Below are 13,665 nucleotides of genomic sequence, written 5' to 3' on the forward strand. Positions count from 1 at the left end.
CTCTTTCAGCATTAGGAGAATGAGACCCATCATTGTTACTGGTATTTGTCATATTGGGTATGCCACAGGGAGTTTGCCAGAATCTGCCGTGTGAGCAGGTTACATTCTGTAGCCTGCCAGTTTGTCCAAAGTAATAATGAGATAATAAGATGTCACTTCCGGTAGCTGGGTTTTATAGTCTGGGTCTTGGCTGTTGATGGGATTACACAGCGCCAGGGGGCCAGTTGGTGGGTGTGACCCCTGCCTACTGGAATATGGAGAATCTGGGTGGAGGATGCTCAGCCCCGATCCGAGCAGGCTTGGAGATCTCAGCCCCGGGACCCGCATGCCTGTGTTCCTCTGCTGGTACCTTCATGCGTGTGGAGAGTGGTCTCAGCATGGTGGTGGCTGGTTCTGGAGGTCTTTGGCTGCCGGAGCCCTGGTCGGGGCGGGGAGGGAAACTCAACCTGCTCCCCTCCAAGGGGCCCCGGTGAGGACAGCCAGGCGTGGGGGCAGGAGACTCTGCCTGGTTTAGAACATATTACTGAAAAAATAAACCGGGAATTTAACTCAACAGATATTATGTGGTTTTTCAGGGCTGCTAGGCAGGTGTCCACAAGCCTCAATAAGAGGTAATGATTGGGGCAGGAAAGGCAAATCCTTATCTGAGGATGAAGTGTTGGCCCGAGATAGTCAAATTACCAACTGTGTCCAGTTAGTTTGCCCCAAGGATTGTGCTTTGTCATGGGTTCAGTGCTAGGCTCTTGCTAAAATATAAGTGTTCAGAGGTTGCAATAAGCAGTTGAGTCTTGATAAGAGGGAATGCCCATTGTTGAGCCTATAGTGAGTTCCTGTCTCTGACATTTTGACCATTTCAGGTCATCACATAAACTCTGTCCAACTTTAATTAGTCAAATGGTTGTATTAATGCCTTGTTTGCAATAGGTGTTAACATATGATACCAAATCTTCTTACTTGGATCCATTTGATTTTTGCAAAAACTATACTAGTAAATTTAATAGAGCTCTGATGGGATTCACTGTCCCTGAGCCCTTTAGGTCTTTAATGGTGGCACTAATCTCTGCTATTCTTTTTGGCATATGACACCATTTGGGGCAAAGGATTGAAGGGAAGTTTGGGGTATACTTGGTGGTACCCAGGATGATTCCTGGTTCTTTCTTCTGGGCTGGCACCAGGGAGTGCTCAGGAGGCCGTGTGTGATTTGGGGATTCAAACCAGGGTAGGCAGGATGCAAGTCAAGTGCCTTAACTCCTGTACTATCTCTCTGGCCCACTGCACAGTTTTATTTACTACCTGTGTCTAGCAGGAAGTTTTCGTGGCTTTCATATGACTTTCCTTCTATAATGTTTATGTTCCTTTTATAAATTGTTTTTATTCAATAAAAGAGAATTCTAAGTATATCAATCCCAAGTATATCAATTTTCGTGATAAACTACTACGCCATTTATAGAACATTCGGTTGAGAGACCTGACTGGAAATATTCTGAGGCAGATTTTAGCCAGGATTCCTTGAATTAATTAGTCCTCATAGACCCCTCCTCTAATTGAGGCACAGGGATGGCGCTTTTGGCCAATGTAACTTATATCCTTTATCAATAGCTTAAAACTATCTGGCTAACATTCTCTTTACAGTGCACAATAACTCAAGTAAATATTTATACTCTCTTTGGGGAGAACTAGGGAATTCCCAGGGCATGCAATTTGCCACGGTATTGCTAGATCCCTCCTTAGAGATGCAGCTACTTCTTCAGTCAACTAGATTCATAGATCTGAGAAGTGAACAAAGATTGTTACTTGTTATTAGGGCAATCGCCTGTAGGTTTCTGCTTTACTATCTTTGTTTTTTTAATTATAATGCTACAAAAGCATACTTATTCAATTTCTTTGATAACATAAAACCTGCTCGAAAGTTAGTTTATTCACTTAAAAAGGAGACTAAGACATCCCATCCTTGTTGGGTCATTATGCCAAGGGTAATTCAGGTAATTTTGAACTATATTATGAAGGGGAGTCATTGCAGAATTCTGTTTTATTTATTTATTTGTTTATTTTGCCCTTAAAAGCACCAGCACAGGTTCTGTTAACCACCCCCACAAATTTAGAAGTCCTAGAGAGCTTCATGGAAGGAATGCATATGTGTGTGTATGTTTGTGTGTGTGTGTGTTTGTGTGTGTCTGTCTGTGTCTGTGTGTTCTTCTGTGAAAGGAAGAGGGCCTCTAGTTTCACATCATACTTTCTAGAACGCCCGTTTCTCTCTGCCTTTATATTTCTCCTTTAACTTCTGTCTTCCAGGGTGACTTAGGCAATCCCACTTTTCTGAGAGTCAGCTGTCATTTATTGGGTCTCCTATGAGCCACCTCAGCACCTTTTGCCATTCTTTAGGGATCTTTCTGGATGCTGAATCTCATGTTCTGAAAAGAAGTGTCTCTAAGTCAGTGAGTTTTTCTTGTTTAGTTTCACGAATTTTTTGTTTTGTTTTGTTTCATTTTACACTTGGTGGTTGTCAGGCAACAAATGTGGTATGTGTCAAGGCAAGTTCCTTATTGGGTTGGCCATGTGCAAGACAAGTGCTTTATTCTCTGTACTAGTGCGCTAATCCCCTACGTATGTTTTTATTCTGGATCCTATATGTATTGTATTATGATCTATGGCTGGGAGATATTGGTATAAATTCATGATTTTAAATATATTTATGAAGGTAGATATATAGATACGGATGTGTGTACATATATACATTCTTTACCCCCCCCCCCCCTTCTTATTCTCCAGCTGGGTACATCCTCCCATACCCGGGGCTCATATATACAGTTTTATTTATTTATTTATTTTTATCTCTGTCATTGGAGAGGGCCTAGAGGTATTGGTGCCAAAGGAGTAATAAATGTACATTGTGGTATTGCGGTCAGATTTTGGTTTCTAAAAGGTATTGCTCACAAAAAGGAAATGAAAACAATGTTAAGTTTTTTTCTCCAATTTGGTTTTGGTACCACATCCGAGCAGTGTTTGGGAGCTTCTCCTGCTCCTGTACTCAGGGGTCACTTCCTGCAGTGCTAGAGATTATGTGGTGCCAGAAATCAACCCTGACTCCAGGAATGCTCCTGTATGTGCTCCAGTTCATGGCATTATCTGTCTAGTCTGGAACCAGGGATTCTTGGAGAACTGGCTGATCCCAGCGATGGGGCAGGGAAAGTACAGGCTAGATTTGGAACATTTTGTCAAGTTGTAGGAACTACTTGAGCACTGTTAGACTTCAAAGAAGAACACGGGGGCCAGCTTGAAAGAGCTCCTACTGGCCAGATCTGGAACAACTTAAACATCAAAAAATTAGTTACAGATTACAACTATGTTTAAAATAAGAATCCACATACTGACAAAAATAGTTTAAAAGAGAATGTTCTTCCTTACAGTAGAATATCAACTTGTTAATATAGAAAAAAAGAAATAATAAAATTAGAAATTAAAAAAGGGAAAAAGGGAAAAAGGGAAAGAAAAAAGCATTTTGGCAAATATCATAGTAAATAATTATCTCAAGGAACATAGATGTTCCTTGAAATAAGAGGGGTAAACTTCATGAGAAACATATTTATAGTTTCAAAGTATCCTCCTATTCTTAGTTGCAATGGGGACAATAATGGGACTAGAGATATAATATAAGTGTTAAAGTGCTTACCATGCATGTGGATGACTCCCATTTTATCCATCGCACCACATATGGTCTCTTGACCACTGCCAGGAGTGATCCCTAAGCATAGAGACAGGAGGATAGGAGTAGCTCACATTCCACTAACTATGCCCCCTAGTCCAACTCCCAGCCTCTGCCCTCACCCCACCAAAATTACATTGCCACTAGAGAAAGTAAATAAAGTTAACCTTTTGTTTTTGTTTTTGGCGGGCTTACGTAGTGGTGCTCAGGGCTTACTCCTGGCTCTGTACTCAGGAGTGACTCCCTGGTAGGCTCAAGGGCAACGTATGGGATGCTGGGGATCGAATCTGGGTGGGCCATGTGCAAGGCAAGAGTGCTACCCATTGGACTATTGCTATAGTCCCAAATAAAATTAACATTAATGGGACTAGTAAATATCAAGTATGTTCTGATGCAATGCACTAAACAAATGTGACACAATACACTAGCAAAATGTAACATACACTCTATGGCACAGGCACTGATGTGGACAAAGATCAGAACTAAAGATGTTCTGAGCACTGCTGCCAGGAGCATGACCTCTTCTGAGCCTGTGTGCAAGCATCATAGTTAATTTGTGCCACCCACTCACAGGTGTGTGAATACCACAACCAAACACATGTAACTCCCAGTCACTGAAACATCACATTGCAGCACTGAAGGGAAGGGTAAAAATTTTGTACTGCTCTATAAGATAAATATGTCCTCATGACTGGAGAGAAAGCAAAATATACTGAACTCATGTTTTGTATGTGGGAGGCCCAGAACCTATATGGTCCCCCAAGTACTGGTAGGAGAGACCCCCAGGTGTATATTTGGAGTCGCTCCTAGCATTTCCAGGGGTGGTCTCAAACAAACGAAGGCATTATGTAATTATGGAAATGCATTAGAAAAGTTTGGGACTATAAATTAAATTACTAGACTTAAAAAATTCCAGTGTCCAGGGATATGGTGAAAACAGAAACCCTAACTCACTATTGGTGAGAAGGTCATTTTGTTCAGAGTCTATAGAAAAGAGTATGGGACTTCTCCAAAAACTAAGAATAGAACACCCATATACCTAGCAATTCCAATTTTTGGCATCTACCTCCAAAGCACAAAAACATTAATTCAAAAATATATGAGCACACCTGTGTTAAATGTAGTGCTTATTATAATAGCCAGGATATAAAACAACCCAAATTCCAACAATATGTGAATAAAGAAATTGTAATATATATATATATATATATATAAATACTTTACCGCATAAGAAAATATGCAATCATGGAGTTTGCCACAAAGTGAATGGATGTAGAGAGTATCAGGCGGTACATGTCTGGCACATGCCTGACCTGGGCTCAATTCCTGGTACCACATGTCTCCCAAATATTAAAGTATTTCAGTGTGTGTGTGTATGTGTGTGTGTGTGTGTGTGTGTGTGTATACTGAAATACTTTCATACACACACACACACACACACACACACACACACTGAAATACTTTACCGCATAAGAAAATATGCAATAATGGAGTTTACCACAAAGCGAATGGGTATAGAGTATCATGTTAAGTAATATAGTCAGCAGGAGAAGAAATAGTTCTGGATAATCTCATTCATCTATGGGATATAGAGAGATAAACTCCGGGGAAACATAATCTTGAACAAAGACAAAACTTTGGCCTTGGTTTATTAAATTTATTAACAATGGGGGTAGGGTGAGGGAATAAAGAAGGGGCCTGGAAAGGGGGCCTCCGGGCCACCAGGGCTGAAAAAACAAAAGGGGCCAGAGGTGACATTTGTGTGGGGTGTAGAGTCATGAGTAAGTTGGTGATGTGGTGCAGTAACTTTGTACCCCAGTACTATAAATATAAGTATTATAGTAACCATATTACCTAAACTATAGTAACATTTTTTCAAATTAAAAAAATGCTGCTATCAAAGTCAGAGGCAGCATGCTGAAGAACTATTTTAGTGTTGAGATTAAACAGAGCTGTCAATGAAAAGGAATGCATGATTCTGGAACCAGAGGAAAAATAAGAGTAAAGGATTTAATTGGGGTGTTGGAGAGATAGTACAGAGGGTAGAACGCTTGCCTTGCATGCAGCAGATCTGGGTTTCATCCCTGAAACCCCATACGATCCCCTGAACACTGCCTGGACTCTCAGGAGAGTACAGAGCCAGCAGTAATCTCTGAGCATCACTAGGGTGTGACCCCAAAACACGAAATACTAAAAGGACAAACATGGACATTTAACAGAATTAAGAAACCAGGTATTGTATACCAATATTTCCTGATACATACTGAGAGGTCATGTCTACAACTTGCAAATGAGTCAAGATAAATAAATGAATAAAACAGGGAGGGAGGAGAGAGTGATAACAAAATGTATTTGTTCTCTTTGTTTTCTTTTCTGGGTGTTTGGTAGTGCTGGAATGTGGTGTCTGAGGTTGAATCTGTGTTGGCCGCATGCAAGGCAAGCGCCTTGCCTGCTATATTATCTTTCCAGTCCTTGTTTTATTTTTTTTCTAAGTAAAATTATTAGTAAATTGAAAAGTGAACACAGGGCCTGGCGCTAGGTCAGTGGCTCAGAGCTCTTGCATTGCAACCAGGAGGCGAGGGACCCACTCCCCAGAGCTGCCACATGCTTTGAGCATAATCCTGGCTGCTCTGTTCTTATGATCCCCAGTACTACGATTATCAGCCATGTCGCTGTCAGGTATGTGTAAACAACCCTCTTACAGGGCTATTCCCTAGAGGCACTGCAAAGAAAGATGCATGAGGGCTGAGAGATAGGACAGGGGTAGGGTGGTACATGTCTGGCATGTGCCCAACCTGGTCTCAATTCCTGGTACCACATGTCTCCCAAATATTAACATGTGCAGGCCTGGAAGTCTCCAAACACGGTCAGATATGGCCCTGGAGACCACCAGTGCCACTGGGGGGCTTATGTATCCCTGGAACTGCAAGACTCAAGCAGCATCATGTTCTTGCTGTCCAAGAATTGCCTTTGGAGCCCTTAGGCCACCTGAACACTAATTAGGAATCTCCTTCAAATGTGTAGGCACCAGGACCAGGAAGTGTGACCCCCTGAAAATATGTGCAAGAAGCACTGCTGTAAGCACTGTAACAGAATTTGTTTGAGCATGACAGCTAAAACAGCGTGACCCTCAGTGAGTATCGTGGCTCTGTGTGTGAACCCCACTGCCAGGCATGTGTGTGGACTGCATCCCACTCCCAGACCAGCCATCAAGAGAAGACAACAAAGAAGGAAATGTAAAGGGAAAATTTATATAAAATGTTTGTTTCTATTGGAAAAAAGACCAGGATAACATTAAAAGCAAGTAAAACAACAACAACAACAACAAAAAATTAAAAGACTGGGGGAAACCCAAAAAATTCAGGATAAATGAAACAGTAAAGAAATACAATTAATGTCCTTAAGTGAAACTGAAAACTATGATAACCGGAGCATTCTAGGACAAATACAAGAAACGTGAAGCTACAGGGAGGCAGAAATTGGCCCAATATTAAAGGACCTGTCAGCAAGCAGTGTTGCTCAACCATCAAGTGCTTTAGAGTATCGAGCAATTTGGAAGCAGTCCTATCTCTGGAAGTATTGAGATAGTGGTTAGGAAACCATCTACCAAAATGTCAGGGGGAATTAATTATTTCTCATTGATTCCTCCTGGATAGTAAGAAGTCTTATGCCTGGAAGTATTCAGCAAAGACTAGGTAACTTCTATATGCTGTTTCTTGATCACGATAATGATATGAAACCCAAATCCTTTTCCTACTCAAAAAATCTTGGAATTTGTGACTGGAACTCTGTCTCCTCCAATGCGGATGACCCTAAATGTGTAAGGAATCCTGAAGAGAACTTGCAGAACTTTCTATGTGAAATAGAAAGTGCCCTGATCACTTTGTGGCTCTCAAACACCTTCCGAATTGTGTCAGGTTCATATCCATCACTCCTATAGCCACCATTAAATACTGTTGCCAGGCTTGCATAGGATTGTTGTTTTTTAATACCGTCTGCCACTGCATTTTTTTTTTTTAATTAGTGAAACACCATGAGGTACGGTTGTAGACTTACAAGTTGTTGTGCTTGGGTTTCAGTTATACAATGATTGAGTACCCATCCCACCACCAGTGCCCATTCTCCACCCCCAAAATTCCCAGTATCCCTCCTAACCCCCCTCCCCCATCCCATCCTGCCTCTGTGCCACTGCAATTTTTTTGAGAGCCAGTGCAAAAGCCCTTGTCTGGTTGGGCCAAACTTGTCCTGTAGTCACAGAGTCTGGTCAAGTCTCAGGGAGGAAAAACTAACAAAAAATTTCAAACTCGAATTCCCACCAGAGAGTGGGAAAATGAGAGACTTTGTATCTGAACCTGTTCCTCCCCCAGTTTACCTTGTAGGGACAAGTGCTAACTGAACCTCTGTCACAGACCAACCCTGTCCCTGGAACCAGGAAACTAAATGTCTGTTGCCAGATCGTCATCTTGAGATCTCTTGGATACTGCCACGGTGGTCCAGCTCAAGTGGACCAACTCAAGTGCTTCTTTCCTGAAACTTGGAGAAATAAACCATCTTTCCTGCCTCAGCCCGGTGGGATGACAGTGCTCATCTGCTGCCATGTTTCCACCTGGCAAATTTCCTCTTGGATAATATTGAATTAGTAGCTACTTATCTTTTAAAGTAGTGCATGTCAGTGCTTGCAGTGCTTGTATGAGGCCTGGAGCCCACCCCCCTGCCCTTCTGCCGCTGTGATCCAGGGCACATCCAGCGCTCCACAGCCAAGTGTAGAAACCCCAGACCAAATAGCATCAACAAAAAGGAAGAGATGGAGAAAAAAAATTAAGAATTCATCTCTGATTACTTTTAATCTTCCTTCCTCCCTTCCTTCCTTCCTTCCTTCCTTCCTTCCTTCCTTCCTTCCTGTCTGTCTTTCTTTCTGTCCGTCTGTTTTTCTGTCTTTCCAAATGTAGGAGTTCAGCCACTGGTCAAGCTGACTAAAGCAGGAATGAACTCCACCTTACTTTTTTTTTCATTTTTTATAATTTTATTTATTGAATCACCGTGAGAGCAGTTACAAAGCTTTCGAGTTTAAGTCTCGGTCATACAATGAAACACCTGTACCTTCACCAGTGCCCATTCTCCACCACCAAAACCCCCAGTATACCCATATCCCACACCCTCCCCCTACCTGTGGGGCAGATGATTTCCACATTACTCTTTCTGTACTTTGATCACATTCAATATTTTGACACCAGACCCAACATTATTATTTGGGATTTTACCCCAACATTCAGATCTGCCAAAAAGGCAACAGTAGACAATTTGTTTCTATTGCTGATTATGAATAACATATGATGTCACATGGCTGCAGTAGTGACCGCACAATTTTGAAGTTCCGAAATTTTAACACTTAAATCTGGAGGGATTTCTGCCAAAACCTGCTGGGCTCCGAGTCTCTGGGATCATGGCTGTTAAGCAGCTTGATGAGGATCGATCCAGAAACGCCGTTCATGGGCAGAGAGTCGGGGTCTAGTTGGGGTGGGGAGGAAAGGGCCGGCTCCACCGCCATCCCGTGAGGTGCCACGTGTCCTGTCACTGAGGGCCCAAATCTGACTGTCTAATGGCCTCTGAAAGATGGAGGCCACCGAGCTGCCAAGGGGGAGTAGGCAGAGGGACAGCACCCTTTCCCCCCTGGGGTGGCTCAGCAACAGTAACCCAGTGCTCGGTCCGGATGCATTTCTGCCAAAAGCTTCTGGGTTTTGAGATTTGTTTCTGAGTCTCTAGGATCATGGCCGTTAAGCAGCTTGATCAGGAGCCAGAAAGGCCATTCATTGGTGGCGACTCAGGGTCTCGGGGTGGAGAGGAAAGGGCCGGCTCCATCCCCATCCCATGAGGCCCTGTGTGTCTCGTCACTGAGGGTCCAAACCTGACTGTCCAGTAGCCTCTGGAGGATGGTGGCCACCGGGCTGCCAAGGGGAACAGGCCAAGGCATGAAACCTATTCCCACCTGGGTTGGTCCAGCACCGGTAATCTACTGCAGGGACAGGATGTATTTCTGCCAAAAGCCACTGCGTTCAGAGATTTGTTTCTGAGTCTCTGGGATCACGGACGTTAAGCAGTTCGATCAGGAACCAGAGAGGCCATGCCTCCAATTATATAGCTGAGCCCGAGGTGGTTTGTGGGTGTGTCTCCCACATAACTAACTTTTGGCCATTTACTTTCTTGGTAAACTTTGCCCCAAGTTTTTGGGGTCTGGCCAAAGTCACAGCAGCAATTTTGGGGTATCTGGAAGTCTGAAGGTGCCATCAGACTGCTGATGCACTCGCCTCACAGGTATAGATTGACCTGCTGGCAGCACCATACCCCCTCACATTACTTTTTTTAAACAATTTTCTTAAAATCGTGTATCTGTTAGATAGACCATTACAAAGCTGTTCTTGAATGGGTTTCAGTCATACAATGATCCAAAACCCACACCTCCAACAGTGTACATTTTCCACCACAAATGTCTTCCGTATCCCTCCCACCATCCCCCAACACTCCTCACCCCCACCACCAGTCTGCCTCTACGACAGGCACTTTTCTTCTTTCTTTCTCTCTCCTTTTCCTTTTGTGCATTATAGTTTGCAGTACAAGTACTAAGAGAGTATCCTGTTTGTTCAGGTCTTTAGTATTTTCATTGGAAAGGTAAGGTTGTTGGAGTAGTTTTTTAACGTGGGTGGCAGTTTTGGGGTGTGGACATGACTACCAAGCCTTTGGAGATAGAGACGGAAGCCCACCCGATCCCAAGAAACTTGGAGATTTCAGTAACAAAACCCACATAACAGAATTCTCAGCAGATTATATCTTATTGAGTTTCATCCAGAGATGGTGCAGTCTGGTTGGGGGCATGGCAAATTGTGGAAACAAGCGACTGTTGAGGGCTCTGCTTGGGCAGGCACCAGGCTAAATTGCCCCCCTCCAATTTATCACAGTCTGTTCAGCCATGCGTGTGTCCAAAATTAACTGCCCCTTTTGTCTCTTTCAAGACTTATGTATGGGTCTCTGAAGCTAGGCTGGTGGCGCTGGAGTTGGTTTGTGGTGGTGACCGATGGAGCTTCCAGAAGTTTAGGGAAGTGAGGGGAGGTAGTCCATTCCAACTCTGAGAAAGTCTGGAGATTTCAGTCAGAAAACTCACACACCTGAAGTTTCAGTAGATTAATATCCCAGTGAAGTCTATCCTGAGATGGTGGAATCCAGCTGGGGGCATGGTGGCAATTTTGGATTGTGGAAGCAAGTGGCTGCCAGGGGCTCTGCTCGGATGAGCAACAGGCTAAACTACTTCCACTTCAATTTACCTCAGTCTGCTCAGACTTGTGTGGTTCCAAGATTAACTGCGATTTTTGATCTCTTTCAAGATTTATTTATGGGTCTCTGAAGCAAGGCCAATAAAGGAGCTTGTATAGCTGAGCCAGAGGTGGTTTGTGGTTATGACTCCCACATAACTAACTTTTGGTCTTTTAATTTCTTGGGAAACTTTGTCTGGAATTTTTGGGGCTCAGCCAGAGGCACAGCAGCAATTTTGGCATATCAGTAAACCTGAGGCACCATCAGGCTGCTAATGCACTTGTCCCATGGGTACAGGTTGACCTGCTGGTGGCATTGCACCCCCTACATTTGTTATTTCTTCTGATTCTCTTTCTATATTTTCATTTATTTCAGAGAAAAAATGGCATAAAGCCAGAAAGAATTCATGTTAGAGATTGGCAAACTTTTCCTTTTATTCAGGCTCAGATATTTATTCATTTACTTATTGATGTAACATTTGTTCAACAGTATAAATATTTAGGCCAGGGGTGCGGTTCATCAGCAGAGCACTTGTCTTACGTGTGAAGCCTTGGGTTCAAGCCCTAGTCTTGCAGGGGGAAATAATTAAAAGCAAAGTAGATATTAGTTAAATATTTGTTTTGGGTACAATGTTATCACACCACATCCACCATACCAAGGTAGCCATACCTCTCAAAGGCACCTTTCTCCACCATTCATAATCTTGGGTCTGTTGTCAAAATCTGGTTTATAATAGAACTATTTTTTTCTCTTGTTTCTTCTTTGTATGCCACTTTTGTGTGAGATCATCTCGTGTTTCTGACTCCCTTTGACTGACTGACTGCATTTAGCATGCCATGAAGCATGTTCAATCCTTTTTGCAGTGAAAGGCAAGACCTCATTTTCCCTTGGTGGTGAGTAATATTTCCTTGTGCATGTATATCTCTATCTATCTATCTATCTATCTATCTCAAACTTTCAAAATAGGGGCCTCCTCCAGCAGAACTTAGGATACTCAGGGCCACACCCAGTGACATGGTCCTGAAGGGACGGTACTTGGTGGTCCCCAGAGCTACATCCATCGGTGCTCAAAGAATGATAGGGTGCCAGGGATAGAACTCTGTGCATGCTAGGCATGTCCTCAGAGACCTCAGCTGTATTCCTGGCCCCTGTTGTTTTGGAACACACCTGGCAGTGCTCAGGAGTTACTCCTGTTTGGTGCTTACTTCCAGCAGTAGTCAACAAACCATGCAGTGCCAAGAATTAAAGCTTTGAGCTATCTCCTCATGTTGTGCTATGACTTCTTTACCTATCCATCTGTCATTTGGGTACTTAGATTGCTTCCTTATCTTGGCTAGTGTGAAAATATCACACAATGAACATAATAAAAATGTGTATATGTTCTTTTGAATTAGTAATTTTGTGCTCTTGGGATAGGCTGGATGTAAAAATCCCTGGATGAAATGCTTTAATTGTAAATTTTTGGAAAAATCTTCATACTGTTCCACAGAGGATAAACCAGTTTGTAGTCCCTGTTTGTATTTGTATGATGGATCCTTTGGCTTCATATTGCAACTAGTACTTGTTGCTTCTGGATTTTTCTTTCTTTCTTTTTTTTTTTTAAGTCATTCTGTGTTAAGTAGTATCTGTCATATAATTTTGCACTTCCCAGTAATCAGAGCATTTCCCTGTGATTGTAAGCCGTCTGCATATCATCGTTGAAAATGAGTCTGCTCAGGTCTTCTCCCATAATTTTGTGTTTATTTTTTTTTAACATTTCCTGATTAGTCCTTTGTCAGATGGTATTTGAATATGTTTTCCCTATCATTTGGATGTCCTTTATTTTTTTTTTATTTTGATAAGTTTCTTCCCACTGCAAACTTCTTAGTTTGATGAAATCCCATTTATTTAGCCTACTCCTATCCTTGTCAATGGAGTCAAATTACCAAAGACAATGAGGATCACTAAAACCATTATTGAGTGTATATATATGTATATATGTGTGCGTATATACATATATATTATATATGTATGCATATATACATATATGCATGTATATATATGTATATGGGCTGGAGAGATAGCACAGCAGGTAGGGGGTTTGCCTTTCATGGGTCTGATTCCTCCGCCCCTCTTGGAGAGCCAGGCAAGCTACTGAGAGTATCTTGCCTGCATGGCAAAGCCTGGCAAACTCCCATGGCGTATTTGGTATGCCATAAACAGTAACAAGACGTCTAGCAATTTGTTGTGAGATGTTGCTGGTGCCCGCTCAAGCAAATCGATGAACAATGGGAGGACAGTGCTACAGTGTTATACATGTATATATATATTTTTTAAATTTTTTTTTAAAATCACACCTGAGCGAGCTCAGGGCTTACTTCAGGGTCTGCACTCAGGGATCAGACCCTGAATTTTCAAGGGAATATATGGAGTTCCAAAAATTGAACATAGGTTGGTCATGTATAAGGCAAACACCTTACCCACTATACTACTGCTCTGGTTCCAACTATAGCATGTTTTGAGCATGTTTTATTTTAATGTATTTCATGGATTTGAGTATAACATCTAATTCTTTAATCTATTTTAACTTTTGTGCATGGTATGGGAGTGTTTCAATTTCATTCTTTCGCATGTAGCTAACCACTTTTCCCTATTTTTTTCAAGACTCCTCTTTCTCC

Source organism: Sorex fumeus, unplaced genomic scaffold (genome assembly GCF_029834395.1).
Source record: "Sorex fumeus unplaced genomic scaffold, SorFum_2.1 ptg000128l, whole genome shotgun sequence".
Classification (NCBI taxonomy): domain Eukaryota; kingdom Metazoa; phylum Chordata; class Mammalia; order Eulipotyphla; family Soricidae; genus Sorex; species Sorex fumeus.